At 43.1% G+C, this 17,051-nt stretch overlaps 2 long non-coding RNA genes across 3 annotated transcripts in view; one reads left to right on the plus strand and one right to left on the minus strand.

Moving 5' to 3' along the window:
- Positions 1-17,051, minus strand: part of LOC125965010 (uncharacterized) — a 431,017-nt gene that overhangs the window by 22,222 nt on the left and 391,744 nt on the right. The gene's annotated exons all lie outside the window — the stretch shown is intronic.
- The window catches only part of LOC125965009 (uncharacterized), a 455,232-nt gene that overhangs the window by 13,704 nt on the left and 424,477 nt on the right, over positions 1-17,051 (plus strand). Inside the window, exon 1 of one of the 2 annotated variants that reach the window (XR_007478430.1) lies at positions 3,832-3,843. The exons of the other annotated variant lie outside the window; for it this stretch is intronic. This is a non-coding gene — a long non-coding RNA (uncharacterized LOC125965009). Of the gene's footprint in view, positions 1-3,831; positions 3,844-17,051 lie in introns of those variants that run through there. 2 annotated transcript variants of the gene reach the window in all.

The following is a 17,051-nucleotide window of genomic DNA, read 5'->3' on the forward strand; positions in this document are numbered from 1 at the left end:
TCAATATCGCAGAAAGTGAAAAACGGATAAAGAAGTTGTGGTACCTACGTACAATGCAATATCCCTCACCGATGAAATCTATGTCATCAGGTCCATAGCAGCATAATGAGTGGATTCAGGTATGATTATTCTAACTGAAATAAGTCACACAAAAAAAGAAACATCATAAGATATCACTAATACACGGAATGTAAACTTGGCTACACAGGAACTGAATTACAAAACAGAACAGGGTCTCAAATTTAGAAAACCAACTTATGCTTGCTTAAGGGAAAAGGTGAGTTGGGGTGCTGCATAAAACCAGAGATTGAAATGAGCACAGATAAAGTTCCTTAAGCCAAATATGGAATAGACAAGAGCTACTCCTTGCTCAACGAAATGAACTCAACACCCCGTATTAAATGCCTAAGAATGTACCTGACTAGCAAGTATATTAAAACCTATGGATTGCTATGTCTCTGAAAGAGAAACAAGCATGTGTTCAGCGGCATAAACGCAGCAGTGAGAACATTGGAGAGGTTCGGTGAGCAAATGAAGACCCTTTGAAGTCATATTGCATGGTACCCATTCCACGGGTCTCAACTCCCCAGGTTTAAGGTATTCTTCCTTCAGCTAAAACATGCATGTGGAACCCAGAGTATGATCAACCGTGTGATCTGGAGACGTGTTCCAATATGTTTCAGTTTTGGTCCCCTGGTACTCGGGTGCAACATTCCAGACGCTTTAGTAACACTCTCCGGACTTGGAGAGTCAGTGCCTTTAACCTCCAATTTGGCTCAGTTTGCAATTTCTGTGGAAGATGAACAGGAATAGGGAGAACCAATGAGAGACTAGCTGGAGGTGTCTGGACGGGCAAATTTAACTCTCATTTCCCACCAGGAAGAGGAATTAACCAAAGGCTCAGCGTGCCATGCCGGAACCAGATTAGGGCCTGAAGCCATCCTGCGGTGTGGCGGCCAGCTCACAAGAAAGCGAGTTCAGGAAAGGAGCTCAGGGGCACTGTAATTCACAAAACTGCAGAGTTATGAATGACAGCTATCGTCCAAAAATATACTGAAGTAAGTCTGCCAAGAGGACTTGAAAGCGGGGCAGAATTGCAGGAAACCGATTTCAGGAGGTAGACTGGAATTGAATTTAAAGCATAGGAAAAGAGGCAGAAGGTCGACAATGATGCACTTGGCCAAAAAGGGCGTATGCGTTTTTTCCTGAATATATTCAGGAAAAAACGCATACGCCCTTTTTGGCCAACCAAGCAAGCTTGCAAAGGAAATCTGCACTACAATGAAGTCTCACTTCCCCAGGTCAAAAGGGCTATCAGAAAAAAGTGTAAAATCCAGAAAGGCAGGACAGGCCATGGAGAACTGGGAGCCTTGTTATGCTGATGGGCGGGATGAAAATTGCCAACAGCCACTCTGGAGAAGTGTATGGTGTTTCCTGAAACATCTAAAACACAAAGCAACAGAGCCTAGGGCACTTCCACTTATGGTCCTATAGCTTAGGGAATTTAAAATCAAAAAGACACAGCCACCCCAAAGGTTAGGACGGCTCTGTTTACAAGAACCTCGTTTACGGTACAAGTTCAATATCGCAGAAAGTGAAAAATGGATTAAGAAGTTGTGGTACTTACATACACTGCAATATCACTCAGCAATGAAATCTATGTCATCAGGCCTGTAGCAGCATAATGAGTGGATTCAGGTATGATGATTCTAAGTGAAATAAGTTACACAGAAAAAGAAACATCATAAGATATCACTAATACACGGAATGTAAACTCGGCTACACAGGAACTGAATTACAGAACAGAACAGGGTCTCAAATTTAGAAAACCAACTTATGCTTGCTTAAGGGGAAAGGTGAGTTGGGGTGCTGCATAAAAGCAGAGATTGAAATGAGCACAGATAAAGTTCCTTAAGCCAAATATGGAATAGACAAGAGCTACTCCTTGCTCAACGAAATGGACTCAAAACCCCATATTAAACGCCTAAGAAAGTACCTGACTAGTAAGTATCTTAAAACCTATGTATTGCTATGTCTCCGAAAGAGAATCAAGCGTGTGTACCGGGGCATAAACGCAGCAGTGATAGGATTGGAGAGGTTCAGTGAGCAAATGAAGACCCTTTGAAGTCATATTGCATGGTACCCATTCCACGGGTCTCAACTCTCCAGGTTTAAGGTATTCTTCCTTCAGCTAAAACATGCATGTGGAACCCAGAGTACGATGAACCGTGTGATTGTGAGACGTGTTCAAATATGTCTCAGTTTTCGTCCGCTGGTACTCGGGTGCAACATTCCAGACGCTTTACTAACACTCTCCCGACTTGGAGAGTCGGTGCCTTTAACCTCCTGTTTGGCCCAGTTTGCAATTTCTGCGGAAGATGAACAGGAATAGGGAGAACCAATGAGAGACTAGCTGGAGGTGTCTGGACGGGCAAATTTAACTCTCATTTCCCACCAGGAAGAGGAATTAACCAAAGGCTCAGCGTGCCGTTCCGGAACCAGATTAGGGCCTGAAGCAATCCTGCGGTGTTGCGGCCAGCTCACAAGAAAGCGAGTTGAAGAAAGGAGCTCAGGGACACTGTAATTCACAAACCTGCAGAGTTATAAATGACAGCTATTGTCCCAAAATATACTGAAGTAAGGCTGCCAAGAGGCCTTGAAAGCGGGGCAGAATTGCAGGAAACCGATTTCAGGAGGTAGACTGGAATTGCATTTAAAGCATAGGAAAAGAGTCAGAACGTCGACAATGATGAACTTGTCCAAAAAGGTCGTATGCGTTTTTTCCTGAATATATTGAGGAAAAAACGAATACGCCATTTTAGGCCAACCAACCAAGCTGGCAAAGGAAATCAGCACTACAATGAAGGCTCACTTCCCTCCGGTCAAAAGGACCATCTGAGAAAAGTGTAAAATCCAGAATGACAGGACAGGCCATGGAGAACTGGGAGCCTTCTTATGCTGATGGGCGGGATGTAACTTGCCAACAGCCACTCGGGAGAAGTGTATGGTGTTTCCTGAAACATCTAAAAAACAAAGCAACAGAGCCTTGGGCACTTCCACTTATGGTCCTATAGCTTAGGGAATTTAAAATCAAAAAGACACAGCCACCCCAAATTTTGGGATGGCTCTGTTTACAAGAACCTAGTTTATGGTACAAGTTCAATATCGCAGAAAGCGAAAAATGGATAAAGAAGTTGTGGTACTTACGTACAATGCAATATCACTCAGCAATGAAATCTATGTCATCAGGCACGTAGCAGCATAGTGAGTGGATTCAGGTACGATGATTCTAACTGAAATAAGTCACACAGAAAAAGAAACATCATAAGATATCACTAATACACGGAATGTAAACTTGGCTACACAGGAACTGAATTACAAAACAGAACAGGGTCTCAAATTTAGAAAACCAACTTATGCTTGCTTATGGGGAAAGGTGAGGTGGGGTGCTGCATAAAACCAGAGATGGAAATGAGAAGAGATACCGCTCCATAAGCCAAATATGGAATAGACAAGAGCTACTCCTTGCTCAACGAAATGGACTCAACACCCCATATTCAACACCTAGGAATATACCTGACTAGTAAGAATCATAAAACCTATGGATTTATATATCTCTCTAAGAGAATCAAGAGTGTGTACAGCGGCATAAACGCAGCAGTGAAAATCAGCTAAATCCCATAATAAAAATAAATTGCTTAAACAAAACAAAATGACAGTGAAATAGAGAGGAATACTTAAGTAATTCATCAAGTCTTATGATGCAACCTGGATTTACCACATCTACACCCAGAGCTGGGTGACACATAAGGCTGGACACTTGGGGCTCATAGGATTGGTGAGGTTCGGTGAGCAAATGAAGACCCTTTGAAGTCATATTGCATGGTTCCCATTCCACGGGTCTCAACTCTCCAGGTTTAAGGTATTCTTCCTTCAGCTAAAACATGCATGTGGAACCCAGAGTATGATCAACCATGTGATCTGGAGACGTGTTCAAATATATCTCAGTTTTCATCCCCTGGTACTCGGGTGCAACACTGCAGACGATTTACTAACACTCTCCCGACTTGGAGAGTCGGTGCCTTTAACCTCCTGTTTGGCCCAGTTTGCAATTTCTGTGGAAGATGAACAGGAATAGGGAGAACCGATGAGAGACTAGTTGGAGGTGTCTGGACGGGCAAATTTAACTCTCATTTCCCACCAGGAAAAGGAATTAACCAAAGGCTCAGCGTGCCATGCCGGAACCATATTAGGGCCTGAAGCCATTCTGCGGTGTCGCGGCCAGCTCACAAGAAAGCGAGTTGAAGAAAGGAGCTCAGGGGCACTGTATTTCACAGACCTGCAGAGTTATAAATGACAGCTATCGTCCAAAAATATACTGAAGTAAGGCTGCCAAGAGGACTTGAAAGTGGGGCAGAATTGCAGGAAACCAATTGCAGGAGGTAGACTGGAATTGCATTTAAAGCATAGGAAAAGAAGTAGAACGTCCACAATGATGCACTTGGCCAAAAAGGGCGTATGCGTTTTTTCCTGAATATATTCAGGAAAAAACGCATACGCCCTTTTTGGCCAACCAAGCAAGCTTGCAAAGGAAATCTGCACTACAATGAAGTCTCACCTCCCCCCGGTCAAAAGGGCCATCTGAAAAAAGTGTAAAATCCAGAAAGGCAGGACAGGCCATGGAGAACTGCGAGCCTGGTTATGCTGATTGGCGGGATGTTAATTGCCAACAGCCACTCGGGAGAAGTGTATGGTGTTTCCTGAAACACCTAAAAAACAAAGCAACAGAGCATAGGGCACTTCCACTTATGGTCCTATAGCATAGGGAAATTAAAATCAAAGAGACACAGCCACCCCAAATGTTGGGACGGCTCTGTTTGCAAGAGCCTCGTTTACGGTACAAGTTCAATATCGCAGAAAGTGAAAAATGGATAAAGAAGTTGTGGTACTTACGTACAATGCAATACCACTCAGCAATGAAATCTATGTCATCAGGCCCGTAGCAGCATAATGAGAGGATTCAGGTACGATGATTCTAACTGAAATAAGTCACACAGATAAAGAAACACCATAAGATATCACTAATACACGGAATGTAAACTTGGCTACACAGTAACTGAATTACAAAACAGAACAGGGTCTCAAATTGAGAAAACCAACTTATGCTTACTTAAGGGTAAAGGTGAGTTGGGGTGCTGCATAAAACCAGAGATTGAAATGAGTACAGATAAAGTTCCTTAAGCCAAATATGGAATAGACAAGAGCTACTCCTTGCTCAACGAAATGGACTCAACACCCCATATTAAACACCTAAGAATGTACCTGACTAGTAAGTATCTTAAAACCTATGGATTGCTATGTCTCCGAAAGAGAATCAAGTGTGTGTACAGGGGCATAAACGCAGCAGTGATAGGATTGGAGAGGTTCGGTGAGCAAATGAAGACCCTTTGAAGTCATATTGCATGGTACCCATTCCACGGGTCTCAACTCTCCAGGTTTAAGGTATTCTTCCTTCAGCTAAAACATGCATGTGGAACCCTGAGTATGATCAACCGTGTGATCGGGAGACGTGTTCCAATATATCTCAGTTTTCGTCCCCTGGTACTCAGGTGCAACATTCCAGACGCTTTACTAACACTCTCCCGACTTGGAGAGTCGGTGCCTTTAACCTCCTGTTTGGCCCAGTTTGCAATTTCTGCGGAAGATGAACAGGAATAGGGAGAACCAATGAGAGACTAGTTGGAGGTGTCTGGACGGGCAAATTTAACTCTCATTTCCCACCAGGAAAAGGAATTAACCAAAGGCTCAGCGTGCCATGCCGGAACCATATTAGGGCCTGAAGCCATTCTGCGGTGTTGCGGCCAGCTCACAAGAAAGCGAGTTGAAGAAAGGAGCTCAGGGGCACTGTATTTCACAGACCTGCAGAGTTATAAATGACAGCTATCGTCCAAAAATATACTGAAGTAAGGCTGCCAAGAGGACTTGAAAGTGGGGCAGAATTGCAGGAAACCGATTGCAGGAGGTAGACTGGAATTGCATTTAAAGCATAGGAAAAGAAGTAGAACGTCCACAATGATGCACTTGGCCAAAAAGGGCGTATGCGTTTTTTCCTGAATATATTCAGGAAAAAACGCATACGCCCTTTTTGGCCAACCAAGCAAGCTTGCAAAGGAAATCTGCACTACAATGAAGTCTCACCTCCCCCCGGTCAAAAGGGCCATCTGAAAAAAGTGTAAAATCCAGAAAGGCAGGACAGGCCATGGAGAACTGCGAGCCTGGTTATGCTGATTGGCGGGATGTTAATTGCCAACAGCCACTCGGGAGAAATGTATGGTGTTTCCTGAAACACCTAAAAAACAAAGCAACAGAGCCTAGGGCACTTCCAGTTATGGTCCTATAGCTTAGGGAAATTAAAATCAAAAAGACACAGCCACCCCAAAGTTTGGGACGGCTCTGTTTACAAGAACCTCGTTTACGGTACAAGTTCAATATCGCAGAAAGTGAAAAATGGATAAAGAATTTGTGGTACTTACGTACAATGCAATATCACTCAGCAATGAAATCTATGTCATCAGGCCCGTAACAGCATAATGAGTGGATTCAGGTATGATGATTCTAACTGAAATAAGTCACACAGAAAAAGAAACATCATAAGATATCACTAACACACTGAATGTAAACTTGGCTACACAGGAACTGAATTACAGAACAGAACAGGGTCTCAAATTGAGAAAACCAACTTATGCTTGCTTAAGGGGAAAGGTGAGTTGGGGTGCTGCATAAAACCAGAGATTGAAATGAGCACAGATAAAGTTCCCTAAGCCATATATGGAATAGACAAGAGCTACTCCTTGCTCAACGAAATGTACTCAACACCCCATATTAAACGCCTGAGAATGTACCTGACTAGTAAGTATCTTAAAACCTATGGATGGCTATGTCTGAAAGAGAATCAAGCGTGTGTACAGGGGCATAAACGCAGCAGTGATAGGATTGGAGAGGTTCGGTGAGCAAATGAAGACCCTTTGAAGTCATATTGCATGGTACCCATTCCACGGGTCTCAACTCTCCATGTTTAAGGTATTCTTCTTTCAGCTAAAACATGCATGTGGAACCCAGAGTATGATCAACCGTGTGATCGGGAGACGTGTTTCAATATGTCTCACTTTTCGTCCCCTGGTACTCGGGTGCAACATTCCAGATGCTTTACTAACACTCTCCCGACTTGGAGAGTCAGTGCCTTTAACCTCCTGTTTGGCCCAGTTTGCAATTTCTGCGGAAGATGAACAGGAATAGGGAGAACCAATGAGAGACTAGCTGGAGGTGTCTGGACGGGCAAATTTAACTCTCATTTCCCACCAGGAAGAGGAATTAACCAATGTCTCAGCGTGCCATGCCGGAACCAGATTAGTGCCTGAAGCAATCCTGCGGTGTTGGGGCCAGCTCACAGGAAAGCGAGTTGAAGAAAGGAGCTCAGGGGCACTGTAATTCACAAACCTGCAGAGTTATAAATGACAGCTATCATCCAAAAATGTACTGAAGTAAGGCTGCCAAGAGGACTTGAAAGCGGGGCAGAATTGCAGGAAACCGATTTCAGGAGGTAGACTGGAATTGCATTTAAAGCATAGGAAAAGAGGCACAATGTCCACAATGATGCATTTGGCCAAAAAGGGCATATGCGCTTCTTCCTGAATATATTCAGGAAAAAACGCATACGCCCTTTTTGGCCAACCAAGCAAGCTTGCAAAGGAAATCTGCACTACAATGAAGTCTCACTTGCCCCCGGTCAAAAGGGTCATCTGAAAAAAGTGTAAAATCCAGAAAGGCAGGACAGGCCATGTAGAAGTGGGAGCCTTGTTATGCTGATGGGCGGAATGCAAATTGCCAACAGCCACTCCGGAGAAGTGCATGGTGTTTCCTGAAACACCTAAAAAACAAGCAACAGAGCCTAGGGCACTTCCACTTATGGTCCTATAGCTTAGGGAAATTAAAATCAAAAAGACACAGCCACCCCAAAGTTTGGGACGGCTCTGTTTACAAGAACCTCCTTTACGGTACAAGTTCAATATCGCAGAAAGTGAAAAATGGACAAAGAAGTTGTGGTACTTACGTACAATGCAATATCACTCAGCAAAGAAATCTATGTCATCAGGCCCATAGCAGCATAATGCGAGGATTCAGGTATGATGATTCTAACTGAAATAAGTTACACAGATAAAGAAACATCATAAGATATCACTAATACACGGAATGTAAACTTGGCTACACAGTAACTGAATTACAAAACAGAACAGGGTTTCAAATTGAGAAAACCAACTTATGCTTACTAAAGGGTAAAGGTGAGTTGGGGTGCTGCATAAAACCAGAGATTGAAATGAGCACAGATAAAGTTCCTTAAGCCAAATATGGAATAGACAAGAGCTACTCCTTGCTCAATGAAATGGACTCAACACCCCGTATTAAACGCCTGAGAATGTACCTGACTAGTAAGTATGTTAAAACCTATGGATTGCTATGTCTCTGAAAGAATATCAAGCGAGTGTACAGGGGCATAAACACAGCAGTGATAACATTGGAGAGGTTCAGTGAGCAAATGAAGACCCTTTGAAGTCATATTGCATGGTACCCATTCCACGGGTCTCAACTCTCCATGTTTAAGGTATTCTTCTTTCAGCTAAAACATGCATGTGGAACCCAGAGTATGATCAACCGTGTGATCGGGAGACGTGTTCCAATATGTCTCACTTTTCGTCCCCTGGTACTCGGGTGCAACATTCCAGATGCTTTACTAACACTCTCCCGACTTGGAGAGTCAGTGCCTTTAACCTCCTGTTTGGCCCAGTTTGCAATTTCTGCGGAAGATGAACAGGAATAGGGAGAACAAATGAGAGACTAGCTGGAGGTGTCTGGACGGGCAAATTTAACTCTCATTACCTACCAGGAAGAGGAATTACCCAAAGGCTCAGCGTGCCATGCCGGAACCAGGTTAGGGCCAGAAACAATCCTGCGGTGTTGCGGCCAGCTCACAAGAAAGCGAGTTGAAGAAAGGAGCTCAGGGGCACTGTAATTCACAAACCTGCAGAGTTATAAATGACAGCTATCGTCCAAAAATATACTGAAGTAAGGCTGCCAAGAGGACTTGAAAGCGGGTCAGAATTGCAGGAAACCGATTTCAGGAGGTAGACTGGAATTGCATTTAAAGCATAGGAAAAGAGGCAGAACGTCCACAATGATGCACTTGGCCAAAAAGTGCGTATGCGTTTTTTCCTGAATATATTCAGGAAAAAACGCATACGTTCTTTTTGGCCAACCAAGCAAGATTGCAAAGGAAATCTGCACTACAATGCAGTCTCACTTCCCCCCGGTCAAAAGGGCAATCTGAAAAAAGTGTAAAATCCAGAAAGGCAGGACAGGCCATGGAGAACTGGGAGCCTTGTTATGCTGATGGTCGGGATGTAAATTGCCAACAGCCACTCCGGAGAAGTGTATGGTGTTTCCTGAAACATCTAAAAAACAAAGCAACAGAGCCTAGGGCACTTCCACTTATGGTCCTATAGCTTAGGGAAATTAAAATCAAAAAGACACAGCCACCCCAATGGTTGGGACGACACTGTTTACAAGAACCTCATTTACAGTACAAGTTCAATATAACAGAAAGTGAAAAATGGATAAAGAAGTTGTGGTACTTACGTACAAGGCAATATCACTCAGCAAAGATATCTATGACATGAGGCCCGGAGCAGCATAATGAGTGGATTCAGGTATGATGATTCTAACTGAAATAAGTCACACAGAAAAAGAAACATCATAAGATATCACTAACACACGGAATGTAAACTTGGCTACACAGGAACTGAATTACAAAACAGAACAGGGTCTCAAATTGAGAAAAACAACTTATGCTTGCTTAAGGGGAAAGGTGAGTTGGGGTACTGCATAAAACCAGAGATTGAAATGAGCACAGATAAAGTTCCTTAAGCCAAATATGGAATAGACAAGAGCTACTCCTTGCACAATGAAATGGACTCAACACCCCATATTAAACGCATAAGAATGTACCTGACTAGTAAGTATCTTAAAACCTACGGATGGCTATGTCTCCAAAAGAGAATCAAGCATGTGTACAGGGGCATAAACGCAGCAGTGATAACATTGGAGAGGTTCGGTGAGCAAATGAAAACCCTTTGAAGTCATATTGCATGGTACCCATTCCACGGGTCTCAACTCTCCATGTTTAAGGTATTCTTCCTTCAGCTAAAACATGCATGTGGAACCCAGAGTATGATCAACCGTGTGATCGGGAGACGTGTTCCAATATGTCTCAGTTTTCGTCCCTGGTACTCGGGTGCAGCATTCCAGACGCTTTATTAACACTCTCCTGACTTGGAGAGTCAGTGCCTTTAACCTCCTGTTTGGCCCAGTTTGCAATTTCTGCAGATGATGAACAGGAATAGGGAGAACCAATGAGAGACTAGCTGGAGGTGTCTGGACGGGCAAATTTAACTCTCATTTCCCACCAGGAAGAGGAATTAACCAAAGGCTCAGCATGCCATGCCGGAACCAGATTAAGGCCTGAAGCCATCCTGCGGTGTTATGGCCAGCTCACAAGAAAGCGAGTTGAAGAAAGGAGCTCAGGGGCACTGTAATTCACAAACCTGCAGAGTTATAAATGACAGCTATCGCCCAAAAATATACTGAAGTAAGGCTGCCAAGAGGACTTGAAAGCGGGGCAGAATTGCAGGAAACCGATTTAAGGAGGTAGACTGGAATTGAATTTAAAGCATAGGAAAAGAGGCAGAACGTCCACAATAATGCACTTGGCCAAAAAGGACGTATGCGTTTTTTCCTGAATATATTCAGCAAAAAACACATAAGCACTTTTTGGCCAACCAAGCAAGCTTGCAAAGGAAATCTGCACTACAATGAAGTCTCACCTCCCCCTGGTCAAAAGGGCCATCTGAAAAAAGTGTAAAATCCAGAAAGGCAGGACAGGCCATGGAGAACTGGGAGCCTTGTTATGCTGATCGGCGGGATGTTAATTGCCAACAGCCATTCGGGAGAAGTGTATGGTGTTTCCTGAAACATCTAAAAAACAAAGCAACAGAGCCTAGGGCACTTCCACTTATGGTCCTATAGCATAGGGAAATTAAAATCAAAAAGACACAGCCACCCCAAATGTTGGGATGGCTCTCTTTACAAGAGCCTCATGTACGGTACAAGTTCAATATCGCAGAAAGTGAAAAATGGATAAAGAAATTGTGCTACATACGTACAATGCAATATCACTCAGCAATGAAATCTATGTCATCAGGCCCGTAGCAGCATAATGCGAGGATTCAGGTACGACGATTCTAACTGAAATAAGTCACACAGATAAAGAAACACCATAAGATATCACTAATACATGTATGTAAACTTGGCTACACAGGAACTGAATTACAAAACAGAACAGGGTCTCAAATTTAGAAACCCAACTTATGCTTACTTAGGGGAAAGGTGAGTTGGGGTGCTGCATAAAACCAGAGATTGAAATGAGCAGAGATAAAGTTCCTTAAGCCAAATATGGAATAGACAAGAGCTACTCCTTGCTCAACGAAATGGACTCAACACCCCATATTAAACGCCTGAGAATGTACCTGACTAGTAAGTATCCTAAAACCTATGGATTGCTATGTCTCCGAAAGAGAATCAAGCGTGTGTACAGGGGCATAAACGCAGCAGTGATAGGATTGGAGACGTTCGGTGAGCAAATGAAGACCCTTTGAAGTCATATTGCTTGGTACCCATTCCACGGGTCTCAACTCTCCAGGTTTATGGTATTCTTCCTTCAGCTAAAACATGCATGTGGAACCCAGAGTATGATCAACCGTGTGATCGGGAGACGTGTTCAAATATGTCTCAGTATTCGTCCCCTGATACTCGGGTGCAACATTCCAGACGCTTTACTAACACTCTCCCGACTTGGAGAGTCAGTGCCTTTAACCTCCTGTTTGGCCCAGCTTGCAATTTCTGCGGAAGATGAACAGGAATAGGGAGAACCAATGAGAGACTAGCTGGAGGTGTCTGGACTGGGAAGTTAACTCTCATTTCCCACCAGGAAGAGGAATTAACCAAAGGCTCAGCGTGGCGAGCCGGAACCAGATTAGGGCCTGAAGCATACTTGCGGTGTTGCGGACAGCTCACAAGAAAGTGAGTTGAAGAAAGGAGCTCAGGGGCTCTGTAATTCACAAACCTGCAGAGTTATAAATGACAGCTATCGTCCAAAAATATACTGAAGTAAGGCTGCCAAAAGGACTTGAAAGCGGGGCAGAATTGCAGGAAACCGATTTCAGGAGGTAAACTGGAATTGCATTTAAAGCATAGGAAAAGAGGCAGAACGTCCACAATGATGCACTTAGCCAAAAAGGGCGTATGCGTTTTTTCCTGAATATATTCAGGAAAAAACGCATACGCCCTTTTTGGCCAACCAAGCAAGCTTGCAAAGGAAATCTGCACTACAATGAAGTCTCACTTCCCCCCGGTCAAAAGGGCCATCTGAAAAAAGTGTAAAATCCAGAAAGGCAGGACAGGCCATGGAGAACTGGGAGCCTTGTTATGCTGATGGGCAGGATGTAAATTGCCAACAGCCACTTGGGAGAAGTGTATGGTGATTCCTGAAACATCTAAAAAACAAAGCAACAGAGCCTAGGGCACTTCCACTTATGGTCCTATAGCTTAGGGAATTTAAAATCAAAAAGACACAGCCACCCCAAAGTTTGGGACGGCTCTGTTTACAAGAACCTCGTTTATGGTACAAGTTCAATATCGCAGAAAGCGAAAAATGGATAAAGAAGTTGTGGTACTTACGTACAATGCAATATCACTCAGCAATGAAATCTATGTCATCAGGCCCATAGCAGCACAATGAGTGGATTCAGGTACGATGATTCTAACTGAAATAAGTCACACAGAAAAAGAAACATCATAAGATATCACTAAGACACGGAATGTAAACTTGGCTACACAGGAACTGAATTACAAAACAGAACAGGGTCTCAAATTTAGAAAACCAACTTATGCTTGCTTAAGGGGAAAGGTGAGGTGGGGTCATGCATAAAACCAGAGATTGAAATGAGCACAGATACTGTTCCATAAGCCAAATATGGAATAGACGAGAGCTACTCCTTGCTCAACGAAATGGACTCAACACCCCATATTAAACGCCTAAGAATGTACCTGACTTGTAAGTATCTTAAAACCTATGGATTGTTATGTCTTTGAAAGAGAATCAAGCGTGTGTACAGGGGCATAAATGCGGCAGTGATAACATTGGAGAGGTTCGGTGAGCAAATGAAGACCCTTTGAAGTCATATTGCATGGTACCCATTCCACGGTTCTCAACTCTCCAGGTTTAAGGTATTCTTGCTTCAGCTAAAACATGCATGTGGAACCCAGAGTATGATCAACCGTGTGATAGGGAGACATGTTCAAATATCTCAGTTCTCGTCCCCTGGTACTCGGGTGCAAGATTCCAAAAGCTTTACTAACACTCTCCCGACTTGGAGAGTCAGTGCCTTTAACCTCCTGTTTTGCCCAGTTTGCAAGTTCTGTGGAAGATGAACAGGAGTAGGGAGAACCAATGAGAGACTAGCTGGAGGTGTCTGGACGGGCAAATTTAACTCTCATTTCCCACCAGGAAGAGGAATTAACCAAAGGCTCAGCATGCCGAGGCGGAACCAGATTAGGGCCTGAAGCATACTTGCGGTGTTGCGACCAGCTCACAAGAAAGCGAGTTGAAGAAAGGAGCTCAGGGGCTCTGTAATTCACAAACCTGCAGAGTTATAAATGACAGCTATCGTCCAAAAATATACTGAAGTAAGGCTGCCAAGAGGACTTGAAAGCGGGGCAGAATTGCAGAAAACCGATTTCAGGAGGTAACTGGAATTGCATTTAAAGCATAGGAAAAGAGGTAGAACGTCCACAATGATGCACTTGCCAAAAAGGGCATATGCGTTTTTTCCTGAATATATTCAGGAAAAAAGGCATATGCCATTTCTGGCCAACCAAGCAAGCTTGAAAAGGAAATCTGCACTACAATGAAGTTTCACTTCCCCCCGGTCAAAAGGGCCATCTGAAAAAAGTGTAAAATCCAGAAAGGCAGGACAGGCCATGGAGAACTGGGAGCCTTGTTATGCTGATGGGCGGGATGTAAATTGCCAACAGCCACTCTGGAGAAGTGTATGGTGTTTCCTGAAACATCTAAAACACAAAGCAACAGAGCCTAGGGCACTTCCACTTATGGTCCTATAGCTTAGGGAAATTAAAATCTAAAAGACACAGCAACCCCAAAGTTTGGGACGGCTCTGTTTACAAGAACCTCCTTTACGGTACAAGTTCAATATCTTAGAAAGTGAAAAATGGATAAAGAAGTTGTGGTACTTACGTACAATGCAATATCACTCAGCAATGAAATCTATGTCATCAGGCCCATAGCAGCATAATGAGTGGATTCAGGTATGATGATTCTAACTGAAATAAGTCACACAGAAAAAGAAACATCATAAGATATCACTAATACACGGAATGTAAACTTGGCTACACAGGAACTGAATTACAAAACAGAACAGGGTCTCAAATTTAGAAATCCAACTTATGCTTGCTTAAGGGGAAAGGTGAGTTGGGGTGCTGCATAAAACCAGAGATAGAAATGAGCACAGATAAAGTTCCTTAAGCCAAATATGGAATAGACAACAGCTACTCCTTGCTCAACGAAATGGACTCAACACCCCATATTAAATGCCTAAGAATGTACGTGACTAGTAAGTGTCTTAAAACATATGGATGGCTATGTCTGAAAGGGAATCAAGCGTGTGTACAGGGGCCTAAACACAGCAGTGATAGGATTGGAGAGGTTCGGTGAGCAAATAAAGACCCTTTGAAGTCATATTGCATGGTACCCATTCCACGGGTCTCAACTCTCCAGGTTTAAGCTATTCTTCCTTCAGCTAAAACATGCATGTGGAACCCAGAGTATGATCAACCGTGTGATTGGGAGACATGTTCAAATATCTCAGTTCTCATCCCCTGGTACTCGGGTGCAAGATTCCAGATGCTTTACTAACACTCTCCCGACTTGGAGAGTCAGTGCCTTTAACCTCCTGTTTGGCCCAGTTTGCAAGTTCTGCGGAAGATGAACAGGAGTAGGGAGAACCAATGAGAGACTAGCTGGAGGTGTCTGGACGGGCAAATTTAACTCTCATTTCCCACCAGGAAGAGGAATTAACCAAAGGCTCAGCGTGCCAAGCCGGAACCAGATCAGGGCCTGAAGCATACTTGCGGTCTTGCGGCCAGCTCACAAGAAAGCGAGTTGAAGAAAGGAGCTCAGGGGCACTGTAATTCACAAACCTGCAGAGTTATAAATGACAGCTATTGTCCAAAAATATACTGAAGAAAGGCTCCCAAGAGGACTTGAAAGTGGGGCAGAATTGCAGGAAACCAATTTCAGGAGGTAGACTGGAATTGCATTTAAAGCATATGAAAAGAGGCAGAAAGCGACAATGATGCACTTGGCCAAAAAGGGCGTATGCATTTTTTCCTGAATATATTCAGGAAAAAACGCATACGCCCTTTTTGGCCAAGCAAGCAAGCTTGCAAAGGAAATCTGCACTACAATGAAGTCTCACTTCCCCCCGGTCAAAAGGGTCATCTGAAAAAAGTGTAAAATCCAGAAATGCAGGACAGGCCATGGAGAAATGAGAGCCTTGTTATGCTGATGGGCGGGATGTAAATTGCCAACAGCCACTCTGGAGAAGTGTATGGTGTTTCCTGAAACATCTAAAAAACAAAGCAACAGAGCCTAGGGCACTTCCACTTATGGTCCTATAGCTTAGGGAAATTAAAATCAAAAAGACACAGCCACCCCAAAATTTGGGATGGTTCTTTTTACTGGAATCTCTTCTACGGCACAAGTTAAATATCCCAGAGAGCAAATAATGGATAAAGAAGTTGCGGTACTTATGTACAACAGAATACCACTCAGCAATGAAATCTATGTCACCAGGTCCGTATCAGCATAATGAGTGGATTGAGGCACGATGATTCTAAGTGAAATAAGTCACACAGAAAAAGAAACATCATAAGGTATCACTAATACATGGAATGTGAACTTGGCTACACATTAACTGAATTACAAAACAGGACAGGGTCTCAAGTTTAGAAAACCAACTTATGATTGCTTAAGGGGGAAGATGAGTTGGGATGCTGCATAAAACCAGAGTTTGAAATTAGCACAGATACCGTTCCATAAGCCAAATATGTAATAGACAAGACCTACCCCTTGCTCAACGAAATGGATTCAACAATAAGGTATCACCTCACACCTGGTAGAATAGGCATTATAGAAAATCTACAAGCAAAAAATGCTGGAAAGGGTGTGGAGAAAAGGAACCCTCTTCCACTATTGTTGGGAATATAAATTGATACAGTCACTATGGAGAACAATATGGAATTTCTTAAGAAACTAACAATAGAATTACCATATGATACAGCAATCCCAGTACTGGACATATACCCAGACAAAACCATAAATCAAAAAGAGACATTCACCGCAATGTTCATTGCATCACTATTTACGATATCGAGGTAATGGAAGCAACCTAAATGCCCACAGACAGACGAATGCATAAAGCTGTGGTACATATATAAAATGGAATATTACTAAGCCATGAAAAGGAATGAAATTGGGTCATTTGTAGAGACGTCGATGGATCTAGAGACTGTCATACAGAGTGAAGTAAGTCAGAAAGAGAAAAACAAATCTTGTATATTCATGCATATATGTGGAACCTAGAAAAACTGTACAGATTAACCATTTTGCAAGGCATAAATAAAGGAACAGATGTAGACTACAAACGTATGGACAACAAGGGGGGAAAGCTGTTGGGGGGGTGGTGGTGGGAGGAGTTGAGAGACTGGGATTGGCATGTATACATTTATATGTATAAAATAGATAACCAATAAGAACCTGCTGTATAAAAATATAAAATAAAATTCAAAATTAAAAAGAAATAAAA

Source organism: Orcinus orca, chromosome 7, assembly GCF_937001465.1.
Source record: "Orcinus orca chromosome 7, mOrcOrc1.1, whole genome shotgun sequence".
In the NCBI taxonomy this organism is placed as follows: Eukaryota; Metazoa; Chordata; class Mammalia; order Artiodactyla; family Delphinidae; genus Orcinus; species Orcinus orca.